Here is a 17,285-nt window from a genome sequence, read left to right on the forward strand (position 1 = left end):
AGTGGCAGGGAAAAGGTCCTGACAAGGAGGGAAAGCATAAGGCTCCCAACTTCTCTGGACATCTTCCCACTTGGACACGAGATGGCCAGGCCGTGTTCTTTACCTCCTAGCAGGCGCTGTTAGTTTGGCTGACACCTGCTCTCTACATGCTGTTCGACCCGTGAGTGTTCTTGGTTAATCTGTCTTCCCACCGGGTTTATTGTGAACTGTCTTTGCATTATTTCAATACAAGTTCTTTCATTGCCCTTGAACTGTGTGTGTTATTGCCGCTGCACTGTGGTGCACCCCACCTATGAGCTGGGCTTTCCTAACCCTCTTGTTCTGTCTTTAATTGTACTGTAACTGTACTTGCTTTATTCTGTAAAATCCTGTAAATGCTAATAATAATAAGCCCAATTGCTGTTGCCTGGGGGTGTGGGTTGGAGCATTGCGCTGAGTTTTTTCGATCTCAGCAAAAACAGGTTACCTGGCAGTGGAAGGGCTGGTGGGAAAACGTATGAAAAGTGTGAAAACTTAGTACCTACAGCTCACTTAACCTTTTACATTGCCTAGTATGGTAAAATTAGAGGTTTACTTTAAACCCTGAACTTTTGATTTCCTAGAAAGAGCAGAGAACATTGTCAAGCTAGTGAAAGGAAACCAGCCGCATGTATTTACTGTAAGAGAAATATCCCTTTCAAAACGATTCAGTGATCCAGCCACCTTCCACCAGACCATCACAAACCTTTTGCAGTTATGTACACAGTTTAATCCCTCTGATCCCTAACCAACCAGAAATGTAGGAGAAACACAAACAAACTGTAAGCCAGCTTGATGGGTTTCAGAATTTTTCAGGGCACTGGCAGGCCTATGTGCTGCAATCCAGGGGGGCTGACTTTATTCTTGTGTATACAATTCTGACATGAAATGTGGAGAGAATTGCCTGGAGAAATGCCAGCTTAGCATATTTCAGAAAATGTATATACAGTCCAGCTCTTAGTTTACAAAGCTTTGCATTGCATAGGTTGCATTGTGGATATTTTTCAGCTTTTGGACTCACTTAGTGGCCTGAGGAGTAGAGATGTATGAGCCTTTGAGCCATAGTGACAGGGGCTCTTGACTGCTGGGTACATGGTAGAATCCTTCAACATATTCCTCTAATTATCCAAAGAAATTGTAAGTGATTGGCTGGATCTTAAGGAAAGGGGTGTGTCTGAAGGGGGCTAGATAACTGGGGGTTTTTGCAGAGGTCACACTCATCTGAAGCTACATCAGCCTATGGACATCCTACAGACTTTAAGATCTTCACGGCCTACCTCCTACTATGTCACTATTACCAACTTATTAGAGATAATCTGGCTGATTCTTTCAGCTTGTTTTGGTTAGTTTTATGTCTGTCATTAATAGTGATGAGCCTGGGTTTGGTCCGAAGTTGTATTAAGTTGAACCCAAAAGGAAACTGTCATTCCTGGGCCAATGGGCTGCAGCTGGACATTCCCTGCCCCACAGCTACATATACACAAAAGGTCAAGAAAGCATGTGACATCATTGACCTAATAAAACCCAAGAATATTGGGTGTGGCTTAATAGTGGCTGTAGTGGTGTATTGCCATGGCTATAATGACTTTATTGCAATAATATGGAGTTAGATTTTTAAGCTATGTGTTGTTACAAGCTAAGGCTTTACCCATTGATATGGATTTGTACCAGTTGGACTGGTAGAGAGGAATGATGCAATAGGAAGCTGGGGGGGAGGCGATTATGTTTTGAAACAAGCATTTGGAGAGACAAAGGTGGTTGTGTTAGGAAGGACGAAGAGGCAAGACACGTGTGTTGGAAGCTCGAGAACTTTCGACACCTTTTGAGTTGGACTCTGGGAAAAGAACGATGAAGGACATTACATCTTTACCAATAAGTTGGTAACTTGTTTTGTTTATTTATTGCATACATATATTGTACATGCTTATATTTTGCTAGAAAGGATAATTGGGTTGTGCATGTTGTAGGCATATTTTGTAAGCTATGAATTGTGTTGTATTGTGTATCCTACAGTTGTATGTGCAGCTTTTCTGTTTAGTAAATCATTGATACACTACAGAAGTCTAAGCTTCCTTGGTTTTACTGCAAGAACCTTAATACATAGATGCAAGCAAAACAAGTGGCCAGTATTGTCTACATGGGGCAGGACCTGAGCGGGGAGGGGACAATCTTTCCCTGTGTCACTCTGCATAATACATAAGTGGAGTTGAGGGTCAGAACAAGTCTTTTCAGGCAATGGGCTCCAGGACGCTGCCTGGATTTTGCAGGATTTCTGTGACTTCATAGAAATCTATTGATGATCACGTGGAATCCAGGGCGGTTGAGAGGTATGCTAAAGCACATTGTGAGAAGCTCACAGTGTACAGTGATATCAGAAAAAGTAATTGAAGTACAGGAGAGGAGCCTCTATAAATGTGCAAGCCTGAAGGGAAGACTGGAGTTCAGCTTTAAACAGCATTGCCTAAATACTAATACCATTTCCATTGTCATTTATAAATATTTGAGTGTTTGGATCAGCAATTTCATTTTGATCTATCAAATAACTGAAGGACACAGTAATATTTCAGTAGTGAAATGAGGTTTATTGGATTAACAGAAAATGCACAATATGCATCAAAACAAAATTAGACAGGTGCATAAATTTTGGCACCCCAACAGAAAAATCACATCAATATTTAGTAAAGCCCCCTTTAGCAGAAATAACAGCCTCTAGACACTTCCTATAGCCTGTAATGAGTGTCTGGATTCTGGATGAATGTATTTTGGACCATTCCTCCTTACAAAACATCTCCAGTTCAGTTAGATTTGATGGTTGCCGAGCATGGACAGCCCGCTTCAAATCACCCCACAGATGTTCAATGATATTCAGGTCTGGGGACTGGGATGGCCATTCCAGAACATTGTACTTGTTCCTCTGCATAAATGCCCGAGTAGATTTTGAGCAGTGTTTTGGGTCGTTGTCTTGTTGAAATATCCAGCCCCGGCGTAACTTCAACTTTGTAACTGATTCCTCAACATTATTCTCAAGAATCTGCTGATATTGAGTGGAATCCATGCAACCCTCAACTTTAACCAGATTCCCATTACCGGCACTGGCCACACAGCCCCACAACATGATGGAACCTCCACTAAATTTTACTGTGGGTAGCAAGTGTTTATCTTGGAATGCTGTGTTCTTTTTCCGCCATGCATAACGCCCCTTGTTATGACCAAATAACTCAATCTTTGTTTCATCAGTCCACAGCACCTTATTCCAAAACGAAGCTGGCTTGTCCAAATGTGCGTTTGCATACCTCAAGCGACTCCGTTTGTGGCGTGTGTGCAGAAAAGGCTTCTTTCGCATCACTCTCCCATAGAGCTTCTCCCTGTGCAAAGTGCGCTGAATTGTTGAAGGATGCACAGTGACACCATCTGCAGCAAGTTGATGTTGTAGGTCTTTGGAGGTGGTCCGTGGGCTGTTTTTGACCGTTCTCACCATCCTTCGCCTTTGCCTCTCCAATATTTTATGTGGCCTGCCACTTCTGGCCTTAACAAGAACTGTGCCTGTGGTCTTCCATTTCCTCACTATGTTCCTCACAGTGCACACTGACAGCTTATATCTCTGTGATAACTTTTTGTAGCCTTCCCCTAAACCATAATGTAGAACAATCTTTGTTTTCAGGTCATTTGAGAGTTGTTTTTAGGCCCCCATGTTGCCACTCTTCAGAGGAGAGTCAAAGAGAACAACAACTTGCAATTGGCCACCTTAACCACTTCACTACCCGCCTATAGTAATATGATGTCCTGGGATGGGATCTCCCATCCTGGGTGGACGTCATATGACGTCTTGGGATTCCCGGCCATCTAGGGGGCGCGCGCGCCCACCGCGCTGCTCGGGACCCGGTGCGTGTGCCCGGCGGTCGGGATGGCCGCCGAGCACCCGCGATTGCCCGTTAACCGGGCCGGACCGTGGATCTGTGTGTGTAAACACACAGATCCACAGCCTGTCAGCTCTGAGGAGAGCGATCTGTGTTCCCAGAACGGAGGAACACTGATTGGTCTCCTCCCCTTGTGCGTCCCCTCCTCCTTCAGTTAGAATCATTCCCTAGGAAACATATTAACCCCTCCCCGCCCCCTAGTGGTTAACCCCTTCACTGCCTGTCACATTTACACAGTAATCAATGCAATTTTATAGCATTGATCGCTGTATAGATGTGAATGGTCCCAAAAATGTGTCAAAAGTGTTCGATGTGTCCACCATAATGTCGCAGTCACGAAAAAAAATCGCGATCGCCGCTAAAAAAATAAATATTTTTTTTTTTAAAATGCCATAAATCTATCCCGTATTTTGTAGACGCTATAACTTTTGCGCAAACCAATCAATATACGCTTATTGTGATTTTTTTTTACCAAAAATATGTAGAAGAATACGTATCGGCCGAAACAATTAGTTTTTAGCCGAGGAAAAAATTTGTTTTTTTTAAAGAAAATTGGGATATTTATTATAGCAAAAAGTAAAAAATATTGTGTTTTTTTCTAAATTGTCGCTCTTCTTTTGTTTATAGCGCAAAAAAAAAAAAACGCAGAGGCGATCAAATACCACCAAAAAAAAGCTCTATTTGTGGGGAAAAAAGGACGTCAATTTTTTTTGGGTACAACGTCGCATACCGCGCAATTGACGTTTAAAGTGCGACAGCGCTGAAAACTAAAAATTGGCCTGGGAAGGGAGGGGGTGAAATTGCCCTGTATTGAACCGGTTAAATACCTTTTCTCTTGATTGGATGCACCTGTCTATGAAGTTCAAGGCTTAAGGCTCGGTTCACACATGGGCGGCACGACTTGCAGGTCGCCTCAGCGAGGCGACCTGCAAACGACTGCCGGGGCGACTTGCGAGACGACTTCTGCATAGAAGTCTATGCAAGTCGCCCCAAGTCGCCCCCAAAGTAATACAGGAACCTTTTTCTAAGTCGGAGCGACTTGCGTCGCTCCGATTAGAACGGTTCCATAGCACAGAACGGGAGGCGACTTGTCAGGCGACTAGGTCGCCTGACAAGTCGCCCCAGTGTGAACCGAGCCTTATGAGCTCACCAAACCAATTGTGTGTTCCAATTAATCAGTGCTAAGTAGTTACAGGTATTCAAATCAACAAAATGACAAGGGTGCCCAAATATATGCACCTGTCTAATTTCGTTTTGATGCATATTACGCATTTTCTGTTAATCCAATAAACCTTATTTCACTACTGAAATATTACTGTGTCCTTCAGTTATTTGATAGATCAAAATGAAATTGCTGATCCAAACACCCAAATATTTATAAATGACAATCATGGAAATTGTCAGGGATTCCTAAACTTTTGCATACAACTGTATTTCGGGTCGCACACACCAATTAGCCATAACATTATGACTACTGGCAGGTAAAGTGAATAACATTGATTATCTCATGACAATAGCATCTGAAATTGGGTGAGATACATTAGGCAGCAAGTGAATATGTTGTCCCTGAAGTTGATGTGCTGAAAGCAGAAAAAGTGGGCCTAACCCTAACCCTAATGATTTGAGCAACTTTGACAAGAGCCAAATAGTAATGGCTAAACGACCGGATCTCCACAACTACCGCTCTTGTGGGATGTTCCAGGTCTGCAGTGGTCAGAATCTACCAAAAGTGGTCCAAGGAAGGAAAACCAGCAAACCGGTAACATGGTTGGCCAAGGCTCATTGATGCATGTGGGACTTAAAGGCTGGCCCTTGTAGTCTGACTCATTAGGAGAGCTACTGTAGCTCAAATTGCTGAAAAAGTTAATGCACAGCGCACAGTGTATCGCAGTTTGTTGCATATGTGGCTGTGTAGCTGCAGACTGGTCAGGATGCCCATGCTGACCCATGTCCACAGCCAAAAACACCTAAAATGGATACGTGAGCATCACAACTTGACCACGGAGCAATGGAAGAAGGTAATCTGGTCTGATCAATTCAATAATGGTTTGAGGAACACAACAATAAATTTGACGTGTTGACCTGGCCTCCTAATTCTCAATCCAATCGAGCATCTGTGGGATGTGCCAGAAAAACAAGTCCGATCCATGGAGACCCCATCTCACAACTTACAGGACTTAAAGGATTTGCTACTGATGGCTTGGTGCCAAAAGCCACAGCATACTTCCAGAGTTCAAGTGGAGTCCATGGAGTCCATGGCCATGTCTCGATGAGCAACAGTGAGTGGTCATACTTTTATGGCTGATTGGTATATATATATATATATATATATATATATATATAAATATATATAGTGGGGACAGAAAGTATTCAGACCCCCTTAATTTTTTTCACTCTTTGTTATATTGCAGCCATTTGCTAAAATCATTTAAGTTCCTTTTTTTTCCTCATTAATGTACACACAGCACCCCATATTGACAGAAAAACACAGAATTGTGAGCTGTGACGTCTTATATAGACATTTGTGTGGCTTTCCTAATCAATTCCAATCAGTATAATCAAATACAGCTGGACTCAAATGAAGGTGTAGAACCATCTCAAGGATGATCAGAAGAAATGAACAGCACCTGAGTTAAATTTATGAGTAACAGCAAATGGTCTGAATACTTAGGACCATGTGATATTTCAGTTTTTCTTTTTTAATAAATATGCAAAAATGTCAACAATTCTGTGTTTTTCTGTCAATATGGGGTGCTGTGTGTACATTAATGAGGAAAAACTTAAATGATTTTAGCAAATGGCTGCAATATAACAAAGAGTGAAAAATTTAAGGGGGTCTGAATACTTTCAGTCCCCACTGTATATACCATATACCATATATTGTATACAGTGCCTTGAAAAAGTATTCATACCCCTTGAAATTTTCCACATTTTGTCATGTTACAACCAAAAACGTAAATGTATTTTATTCAGATTTTTTTGTGATAGACCAACACAAAGTGGCATATAATTGCGAAGTGAAAGGAAAATGATAAATAGTTTTCAAAATGATCTATAAATAAATATGTGAAAAGTGTGGCGTGCATTTTTATTCAACCCCCTTTTACACAGATACCCCTAACTAAAATCTAGTGGAACCAATTGCCTTCAGAAGTCACTTAATTAGTAAATAGAGTCCACCTGTGTGTAATTTAATCTCAGTGTAAATACAGCTGTTCTGTGAAGCTCTCAGAGGTTTGTTAAAGAACTTTAGCGAACAAACAGCATCATAATGGAAAGAGTATGGCACAACTGCAAACCTACCAAGACATGGCCATCCACCTAAACTGACAGGCCGGGCAAGGAGAGCATTATTCAGATTAATCAGAGAAGCAGCCAGGAGGCCCATGGTAACTCTGGAGGAGTTGCAGAGATCCACAGCTCAGGTGGGAGAATCTGTCCACAGGACAACTATTAGCCGTGCTCTCCACAAATCTGACCTTTATGGAAGAGTGGCAAGAAGAAAGCCATTGTTGAAAGAAAGCCATAAGAAGTCTCGTTTGCAGTTTGCGAAAAGCCATGTGGGGGACACAGCAAACATGTGGAAAAAGGTGCTCTGGTCAGATGAGACCAAAATTGAACTTTTTGGCCTAAAAGCAATATGCTATGTATGGCGGAAAACTAACACTGCACATCACCCTGAACACACCATACCCACCGTGAAACATGGAGGTGGCAGCATCATGTTGTGGGGATGCTTTTCTTCAGCAGGGACAGGGAAGCTGGTCAGAGTTGATGGTAAGATGGATGGAGCCAAATACAGGGCAATCTTAGAAAAAAAACTGTTAGAGTCTGCAAAAGACTTGAGACTGGGGAGGAGGTTCACCTTCCAGCAGGATAACAACCCTAAACATACAGCCAGAGCTACAATGAAATATTTATTTGTTAGAATGGCTCAGCCAAAGTCCAAACCGAAATACAATTGAGAATCTGTGGCAAGACTTGAAAATTGCTGTTCACAGACTCTCTCCATCCAATCTGACAGAGCTTGAGATATTTTGCAAAGAAGAATGGGCAAAAATGTCACTCTCTAGATGTGCAAAGCTGGTAGAGACATTCCCAAAAAGACTTGCAGCTGTAATTGCAGAGAAAGGTGGTTCTACAAAATATTAACTCATGGGGGCTGAATAGAAATGCCCCCCCACACTTTTCACATATTTATTTGTAAAAAATGTTGGAAACCATTTATCATTTTTCTTCCACTTCACAATTACTGTATGTGCCACTTTGTGTTGGTCTATCACATAAAATCCCAATAAAATGCATTTACATTTTTGGTTGTAACATCACAAAATGTGGAAAATTTCAAGGGGTATGAATACTTGTTCAAGGCTCTGTACTGACTAGAATTCCTATTTCTAGATAAGCAACATGCTAACAGACACTACGCAAAAAAAATGACTTAAGGTACAGTATCTCACAAAAGTGAGTACACCCCTCACATTTTTGTAAATATTTCATCATATCTTTTCATGTGACAACACTGAAGAAATGACACTTTGCTACAATGTAGTGAATGTAGTGAGTGTACAGCTTGTATAACAGTGTAACTTTGCTGTCCCCTCAAAATAACTCAACACACAGCCATTAATGTCTAAACCGCTGGCAACAAAAGTGAGTACGCCCCTAAGTGAAAATTTCCCAATGGGGCCCAAAGTGTCAATATTTTGTGTGGCCACCATTATTTTCCAGCACTGCCTTAACCCCCTTGGGCATGGAGTTCACCAGAGCTTCACAGGTTGCCACTGGATTTCTCTTCCACTCCTCCATGACGACATCACGGAGCTGGTGGATGTTAGAGACCTTACGCTCCTCCATCTTCCATTTGAGGATGCCCCACAGATGCTCAATAGGGTTTAGGTCTGGAGACATGCTTGGCCAGTCCATCACCTTTACCCTCAGCTTCTTTAGCAAGCCAGTGGTCATCTTGGAGGTGTGTTTGGGGTTGTTATCATGTTGAAATACTGCCCTGTGGCCCAGTCTCCGAAGGGAGGGGATCATGCTCTGCTTCAGTATGTCACAGTACATTTTGTCATTCATGGTTCCCTCAATAAACTGTAGCTCCCCAGTGCCGGCAGCACTCATGCAGCCCCAGACCATGACACTCCCACCACCATGCTTGACTGTAGGCAAGACACACTTGTCTTTGTACTCCTCACCTGGTTGCCGCCACACACGCTTGACAACATCTGAACCAAATAAGTTTATCTTGGTCTCATCAGACCACTGAACATGGTTCCAGTAATCCATGTCCTTAGTCTGCTTGTCTTCAGCAAACTGTTTGCGGGCTTTTTTTTGCATCTTCTTTAGAAGAGGCTTCCTTCTGGGACGACAGCCATGCAGACCAATTTGATGCAGTGTGCAGTGTATGATCTGAGCACTGACAGGCTGACCCTCCACCTCTTCAACCTCTGCAGCAATGCTGGCAGCACTCATACGTCTATTTCCCAAAGACAACCTCTGGATATGAAGCTGAGCATGTGCACTCAATTTCTTTGGTCGACCATGGTAAGGCCTGTTCTGAGTGGAACCTGTCCTGTTAAACCACTGTATGGTCTTGGCCACCGTGCTGCAGCTCAGTTTCAGGGTCTTGGCAATCTTCTTATAGCCTAGACCATCTTTATGTAGAGCAGAAAATATATAGACCATCTTTATGTAGAGCAGAAAAGATATAAAAAAATATTTACAAAAATGTGAGGGGTGTACTCAGTTTTGTAAGATACTGTACATAAGAAAATCCGTCATCTTCCCACTAGCTTGACGTTGAACACTTAAATGTAAACTTTGCAAATATCTCTTTGGCTTTTGATTATAAAATGCGGACATGTTTATTTTGGTTGGATGCCCTAGACAAACATGAGCCATATTGCGAATTCAAAATTTTCTCTGACATCAAAAATGGACGAAGAGAAGACAATACAGACTCTGTGTGATTCATGGGAAAGTTCTCTTGCTAAATATAGTCCAGCAGAAAATAAAAATTAAGATAATTGCTCAGACTGCTTGTTTAAGTCATTATACTACAGATGTCCTACATCATTGGCATGTAGCATCAGAGTCTAGGGATTGTGGATCGCAATTTCGCAAGAGCAGATATTCAAGTTGCATTGTCAGTCATCCTATATTTACTTAAAAATTTCGGAAATGTATCTCTTTTATGGATCAGGCCCCGAAAATCTACCAGGATGACTACTCCTAGCAAGTAAATTTGTGAGGAACAACCCTGTCTAAACTCTAGGGTGCTACAAGTAGATTTCTGGTAAATCAACAGGTATTTTTCTATACTTGCAGGGCCTTTAAAGCAATAAAAGACAGGAAATTATTAATGTATTTCAGAGATGTACTGCATATGTATATTTTTTATATTTTGCCCTGACATAACCCTTCTAGATGCTATTCAAAACTAAAAAAAAACTAAAAAAAAAAAAGGTCTAAACATTACACTAGAACACCAATAGCACTGGTTTTAAAACTCCGCAGTAGACCACCAATGACCGGGAATGGCTTACATATATTGTTCTGGAATACGTTGTCATAACATTAAATGGTAAACACGGAAAAAAGAATCTTGGTAACACAGAAGAAGCTATTTTCCTGTACAGAACATTCATTAGCGAGGTCTGGCGCCCTAAGTTCTGTGCCCATGAAAACAATAATAAGGAATATCCCAGCTAGTCAGAGAATAACAGGATAAGCAAAGAGGAAAGTCTTCAATGCCGTCTTTTTGTATAAAGCTGACCTATGAATGAACTGTTGACTTAAAAGCTCAATCCGAAATGCTGAAGTACTGGAAGTAATAGGAAGTAACACACAATTGTGATGAAGCAGATGTTTCTTCTCAACGATGACCATGATGATGACCATAATGGGGACATCTAGGATCAGACATGAGCGATCGCAACAGTATTTACAACCTTGCTTTTCTAAGCATCTATGAACTGTGCCACCTTATTATAAGGCCCCAGATCATTCTTTTCTAAGCATCTATGAACTGTGCCACCTTATTATAAGGCCCCAGATCATTGTCTTTACCTATGAACAATTTACAATGGAAAAAGAACATTTTTAAACAAAATAATTAAAATAAACCATACCATAAAGAAACTCTCAATATTTCAAGAGCATTAAACATAGGGGGTGATTTACTAAAGACAAACAGACTGTGCACTTTGCAAGTGCAGGTGCTCCAAAGCTTAATAATTTAGCTGAAGCTCTGCTGATTTCTAAAATCCAATTTTTTTAAATGTTTCTTGCATGTGATTGGGTATTCGTTGTAAAGTGAAGCTCTGCCTCATTTATTAAGCTCTGGAGCAACCGCACTTGGAAGAGTGCAACTGCACTTGAAAAGTGGACAGTCTGTTTACCTTTAGTAAATCAAAGCCCCCCAAGTTACATGCATTTACAACACCCCTTCCAACCTTTTGAGAAGGAAAAAACTCTGGGAAGTAGACCAAATCCACCCATGCAGTGCCCCCCTTGCAAAAGTTAATTTAATCTAAGGGTGCAGAGGTAAAGTGTATTAATTACCCTATCCCTAGGCCAGCAGGCTTCAGTGCCTCTCTCTTCTACCTCAAGCTCCGGTCTGTGGGTGGACCCATGATGTCATCACAGACAGTGCAGGGCTATTAGCCTTTGATGATATGTGGAAGAGCAAACATTCAACCAGGGTCAGTGGCACCTTAGAGAGGTGGCATCGCTGGACTGGTGGCATAGATGAAGGAGGCCTGATGGAGTCAGGAATAAGGCAGGGTGGAGGGGGGTGTATATTTGTATATAAGTGTATATTTGGTCTAATTGCCAGAGTTCAACTTTAAAGGGGCATATTAATTATTTTAACATGAGGCATTTCAGCACTGCTCTGGCACAAATTAATATATGATCTCTGTCTGTAGTATAAGAAATTACACTTCCTGTGAAGAAACTACATTTCCCACAATCCTTGCACTGGTGCAGGTGAGAACTGAACAGTAATTACTGTAGATCTGACACAGACACAAACAAGCGGAGCAATTAACAGAAAAATTACCATGCAGTGTTTAATCACATTTAGCACATTTGTGATGCAACACAGAGGAAATGGGGAAGCGTAGATTGGACATTTTTAATTATTTTTATGGTCTTTGCAAAAAAGTTGGGAAAAAAACTTTTAGAATTATTTTTCTTGTATCTTTCTTGGGTGCCTAAAAAGTCCTATGTATTTATTACAAACAATATATATATAGGATATAGCACACCAATTTGAAAAATAATCTTTCTGTTTCATAGTGTACTGGGGCCCTTCTTCAACCTTTTCCACTAAAAACTACTGTAATTGGGCCCTTCTTCCACTGACTGCTAATGTAAGGAACATTTTTTCCACAGAACACTACAAAGGGTAATGGGGCCCTTCTTCCACTGATCACCAATGTAAGGAGTATTTTTCCCATTAAACACTAGTGTAATGGGGCCCTTCTTCCACGGATCACCAATGTAAGGAGCAGTGGTGGCTGGTGCTCAATATTTTGGGGGGGCAAACAAACATGCCCCCCTTAATCACACCGCTGCCCCCCCGCCACGGTAGGCAGACAGGAAGGAGGCGGTGATCAGAGGCCTTACCTTAAGAGCTTGGTTCACCCAGTTCCCCTGACTGCTGGTCACAGGCAGTGCAAGATTCTTCTCCTCCTGGCTGAACAGGTAGTGGGGTCCTGAGACTCTCTGGCCAATTGGGTCCCAGGACCCGCTTCCTGATTGGCTGGGAGGAGAATCAGGAAGACAATAGCGCTTATTAATGCGCTATTGTCACACAACTGGGTGGGCTCTGCGCCCCAAGCCCACCCTTTTTTGAAACAATTAAAGCCTCAGACTCTAATCACGTGCTTCAAAAAAAAAAAAAATTAGTTGAAATCCATGCGTCTGGCGCCCTGCATGAAGATTATGAATATGGATTAAGGGGGCGGCGCCCCTGCGCCCCTTATGGACGGGCTGCCACTGGTAAGGAGTATTTTTCCCACTGAACACTAGTGTAATGGGGCCCTTCTTCCACTAATATAAGGAGGTTCTTCTCACAGTGACTATCAATCTAAGAGGGTCCTTCACCACTGGCCACCAATGTAAGGTAACATTTAACTGCCCACTAATGTAAGAGGGGCAATACACTGGCTACCTGTGTGAGGAAAATGGTGCCGCACTCCTATAAAAACCAATGTTACTGTCTCTTTAAATCCACCTTATCATCATAAAGCATAAATATCAAAAGTTCATAAACAAACAGTCTTTCAATGCCCTTAGGTGCATATATGGTTGTAGAAATCACCAATTCCAGCAAATATATTAAAAAGTTGCTAAAGTTTTCCAAAAGTGCACAGAAATCAATGGTGTCCACCACTGTAATTTAACATTCTTCATGCAATGGTGATTTTCCCCTCACCCGATGTGCCCTCACCTGGGGAATAAGACCAAAGAATGGTCCCACTGTGGTGATCTTTAATGATGTTCCACTCCTATGGCTACCTCTCTGTTAATGAACTCCTCTACTTGGGGTCAGACTTCCACTCATCCATATCACCAAAAGAGAATACTATACATAGTGCCTATCCTTTTTTAAAATAAACTGGTCTTTAGTTAAATAATAATAATAACCAATGTCCAGACCACTCACATTTGCATAGTGCTGTCGAAGCTTTTGGCCAAAAGTAACAATCCAGTGTGATATGCTTTACCACAATCCTCGTTGGGGAGGGACATTCTGATGTCACACCAGATTCACATATGTTCTGTTTATCATTATCATTGAAAGTGTAAGTAAAAGAAAATCCCAAATTTTGGCTTGTCCCCGGAAAAGTCATTGAGGGGAAATCTTCCGATAGGGACACTAGTTCTTGGGACCTCCGGGTACCCAATGAATTCTCCTAATTTGCAGGGATTTCCTCTCACTTACTGTTTGGCCATGGTACAGGATGTGAAGGGAACTCTCTACAATGGGATATAGATGATGAGAAAAAATCTGACAGGGGTTATAACACTCCCTTGCTCTAGCCATAATGGAAAAAAAAAAAAGTTTTGACTATAGTCCTACTTTAACAGCTTCCCGACCGCCGCACACCAGTGTACGTCGGCAGAATGGCACGGGTGCGCAAAAGGGCGTACCCGTACGTCCCTTCGTAAACCCGGGCTAGAGGGAGCGCACGCGCCTGCCGCGCACCGCGAGAACGTGCCCGCGGATTTCGGGGACTCGGTGTCTGCCGGTGGCCCGTGATCGAGGAGAGGCAGAACGGGGAGATGCCTATGTATACAAGGCATTTCCCTGTTCTGCCTAGTGACATGACAGGGATACATATCGGCCTAAACTGAGAAAGAAATTTGTTTTTTTATATATTTTTGGAGGATTTTTTGGAGGATATTTATTATAGCAAAAATTAAAAAATATTGCTTTTTTTTTCAAAATTGTCGCTCTTTTTTTGTTTATAGCGCAAAAAATATAAAACCGCAGAGGTGATCAAATACCACCAAAAGAAAGCTCTATTTGTGGGAGAAAAAGGACATCAATTTTGTTTGGGTAATACGTCGCACGACCGCGCAATTGTCAGTTAAAGCAACGCAGTGCCGAATCTCAAAAAATTCTCTGGTCAGGAAGGGGGTAAATTCTTCCTGAGCTGAAGTTGTTTAAATTGGCTCTGCCTGACCCAAGAGTCACATGAGGCGCCTTTCCCAGTGACCCAGGAAGCCATAGAGGAACTATGTTTCTCTTGACTTCCTCTACAGCTGAAGGGCCGCTGTGCGTGAGCGCCAACTGCAGTGGAGAAAGTAGACTGCACCTGCCTATATGTGTGGGGAAAAGACACTGTGGGTGTTATTTAACCACTTGCCGACCAGCCACTGTATATACAGTATACGGCGGCAGGCCGTCTCAATAGGGCAAACCGCCATACCCGTACGGCAGTCCGTGCATGTGACACTGTGGGCGCGTGGGCGCGTGCGCGCCGCCCACTGCATGCCGCGGGAGCGCGGCCGTGGGTCCTGCAGACTCGATGTCCACCAGCGACCCGCGATCGCGGTACATAGAGAGGCAGAACAGGGATCTGCCTACGTAAATAAGGCAGATCCCCGTTCTGACAGGAGACATCATGGAGATCCGCTGTTCCCAGTGAACATTTCTATGTTGTACCAGGCAGCCGAGCTACACACAGAGTGAACACACCCAGGGAACACAGTTAAACCTTTAATTGCCCCCTTCCCTGCCAGTGTCATTTATACAGTGATCAGTGCATTATTTTAGCACTGATCAATGTAATAATGTCACTGGTCCCCAAAAAAGTGTCACTTAGGGTCAGATTCGTCTGCTGCAATGTCGCAGTGCCGCTAAAAATTGCAGATCTCGGCCATTACCAGTAAAAACATAAAAATAAAAGTCCATAAATCTTTCCCATAGTTTATAGACACGATAACTTTTGCCCAAACCAATCAATATACACGTTGCAATATGCAATTTTTTTTTTTAACAAAAATATGTAGAAGAATATATATTGACCTAAACTGATGAATACATTTTTTTTTTTGGATATGTATATTAGCAGAAAGAGAAAAATATATCTTTTTTTTTAATTATAGCGCAAAAAATAAAAACCGCAGAGATGATCAAAAGAAAGCTCTATTTGTGGGGGAAAAAAAAGGACATCAATTTTGTTTGGGTACAACGTCGCACGACTGCGCAATTGTCAGTTAAAGCAACGCAATGCCGTATCGCAAAAAATGGCCTGGTCATTAAGAGGGTAAAACCTTCCAGGGTCAAAGTGGTTAATAAAGGTAGAGAGTGCAAAATCTGGTGCAGCTGCGCATGGAAACCAATCAGCTTCCAGGTTTTATTGTCAAAGCTTAATTGAATGATCTGAAGTTAGAAGCTGATTGGCTGCCATGCACAGCTGCACCAGATTCTGAGTGCTCCACTTTGAGTAAATCTCCCACTGTGAGACTGTCCAGAAATTCTTCGAATCAGCCATGACACTTTCTCCTTAGAAAGGTAAGACATATTAAAAAAAAAATGGGGTATGTTGTGTGAAGGGGAACACATAACAAATATGAGTGCAAAATTGGAAATACACTTTAATGATGTTTTAATTAATACATACCCGGTTAGACAGTGGAACCTGGGATTGCGAGTAACGCGGTTTACGAGCGTTTTCGCAATACGAGCTATCTGACTCGCTTTGCGATTTTTGTCTCACAAGATGAACAGGATTCAAGCCGCTGGGGTGTGCAGTACCGCCTGTGGCCAGAGGTGCGGGGGGCGCCGGTGACGCTCGAGTCACTCAGAGACACTCGGAAAGACTCCGTTCGCGAGTGTCTCCGAGCGTCTCTGAGTGTTTCTGAGTGTCTCCGGCGCCCCACACCTCTGGCCACATACGGTACTGCATAGACAAGCAGTGGCTGTGGAACGGATTATCTGAGTTTCCATTATTTCCTATGGGGAAACTCGCTTTGATATACGAGTGCTTTGGATTACAAGCATTCTACTGGAATGAATTATGCTCGTAATCCAAGATACACTCACTCAGGTTGAACTGGAAGGACTGGTGTCTTTATTCAATCTTACTAACTATGTAACTATGTATACTACTGTATAGTTGTTTTTTTTAACCACTTCAATACTGAGCACTTTTATCCCTTTCCTGCCCAGGCCAATTTTCAGCTTTCAGCACTGTGACACTTTGAATGACAATTGTGCGGTCATCCAACACTGCACCCAAATTAAATTTTTATCATTTTTATTCACACAACTAGCGCTTTCTTTCTGTGATATTTAATCACCACTGGGGTTTTTTTTTTTTTTTTTTTGCAAAATAAACTAAAAAAAAAGTGTTTTTCCTCGTTTCTGTTATAAAATGTTGCAAATAATCTTTCTTCATAAATTTAGGCCAAAATGTTTTCTGCTACATTTCTTTTGTGAAAAATATATATATGTATATATGTGTATATATGTATATACAGTGGGTGAAATAAGTATAGGTAAATATATTTCTAAAGGTGCTATTGACATGAAATTTTCACCACACGTCGGTAGAAACCCATCCAATCGATACATACAAAGACACCAAAACAAATATGTTCAGAAATGAAGTCATGTGTAAAAAAAAATGGAATGACACAGGGAAAAAGTATTAAACACATAAAGAAAGGGAGGTGCAAAAAGGCATGGAAAGCCAAGACACCGGCTGAAATCTCTAGAAAGCAACAAGAAACATCTCATGATGGGTAAAAGCAAAGAACTCTCAAGACCTTTACAACCTTATTGTTCCAAAACATACTGATTGCATTGGTTACAGAAGGATTTCTAAA

The sequence above is a fragment of the Aquarana catesbeiana genome, linkage group LG02 (assembly GCF_042186555.1).
Source record: "Aquarana catesbeiana isolate 2022-GZ linkage group LG02, ASM4218655v1, whole genome shotgun sequence".
In the NCBI taxonomy this organism is placed as follows: domain Eukaryota; kingdom Metazoa; phylum Chordata; class Amphibia; order Anura; family Ranidae; genus Aquarana; species Aquarana catesbeiana.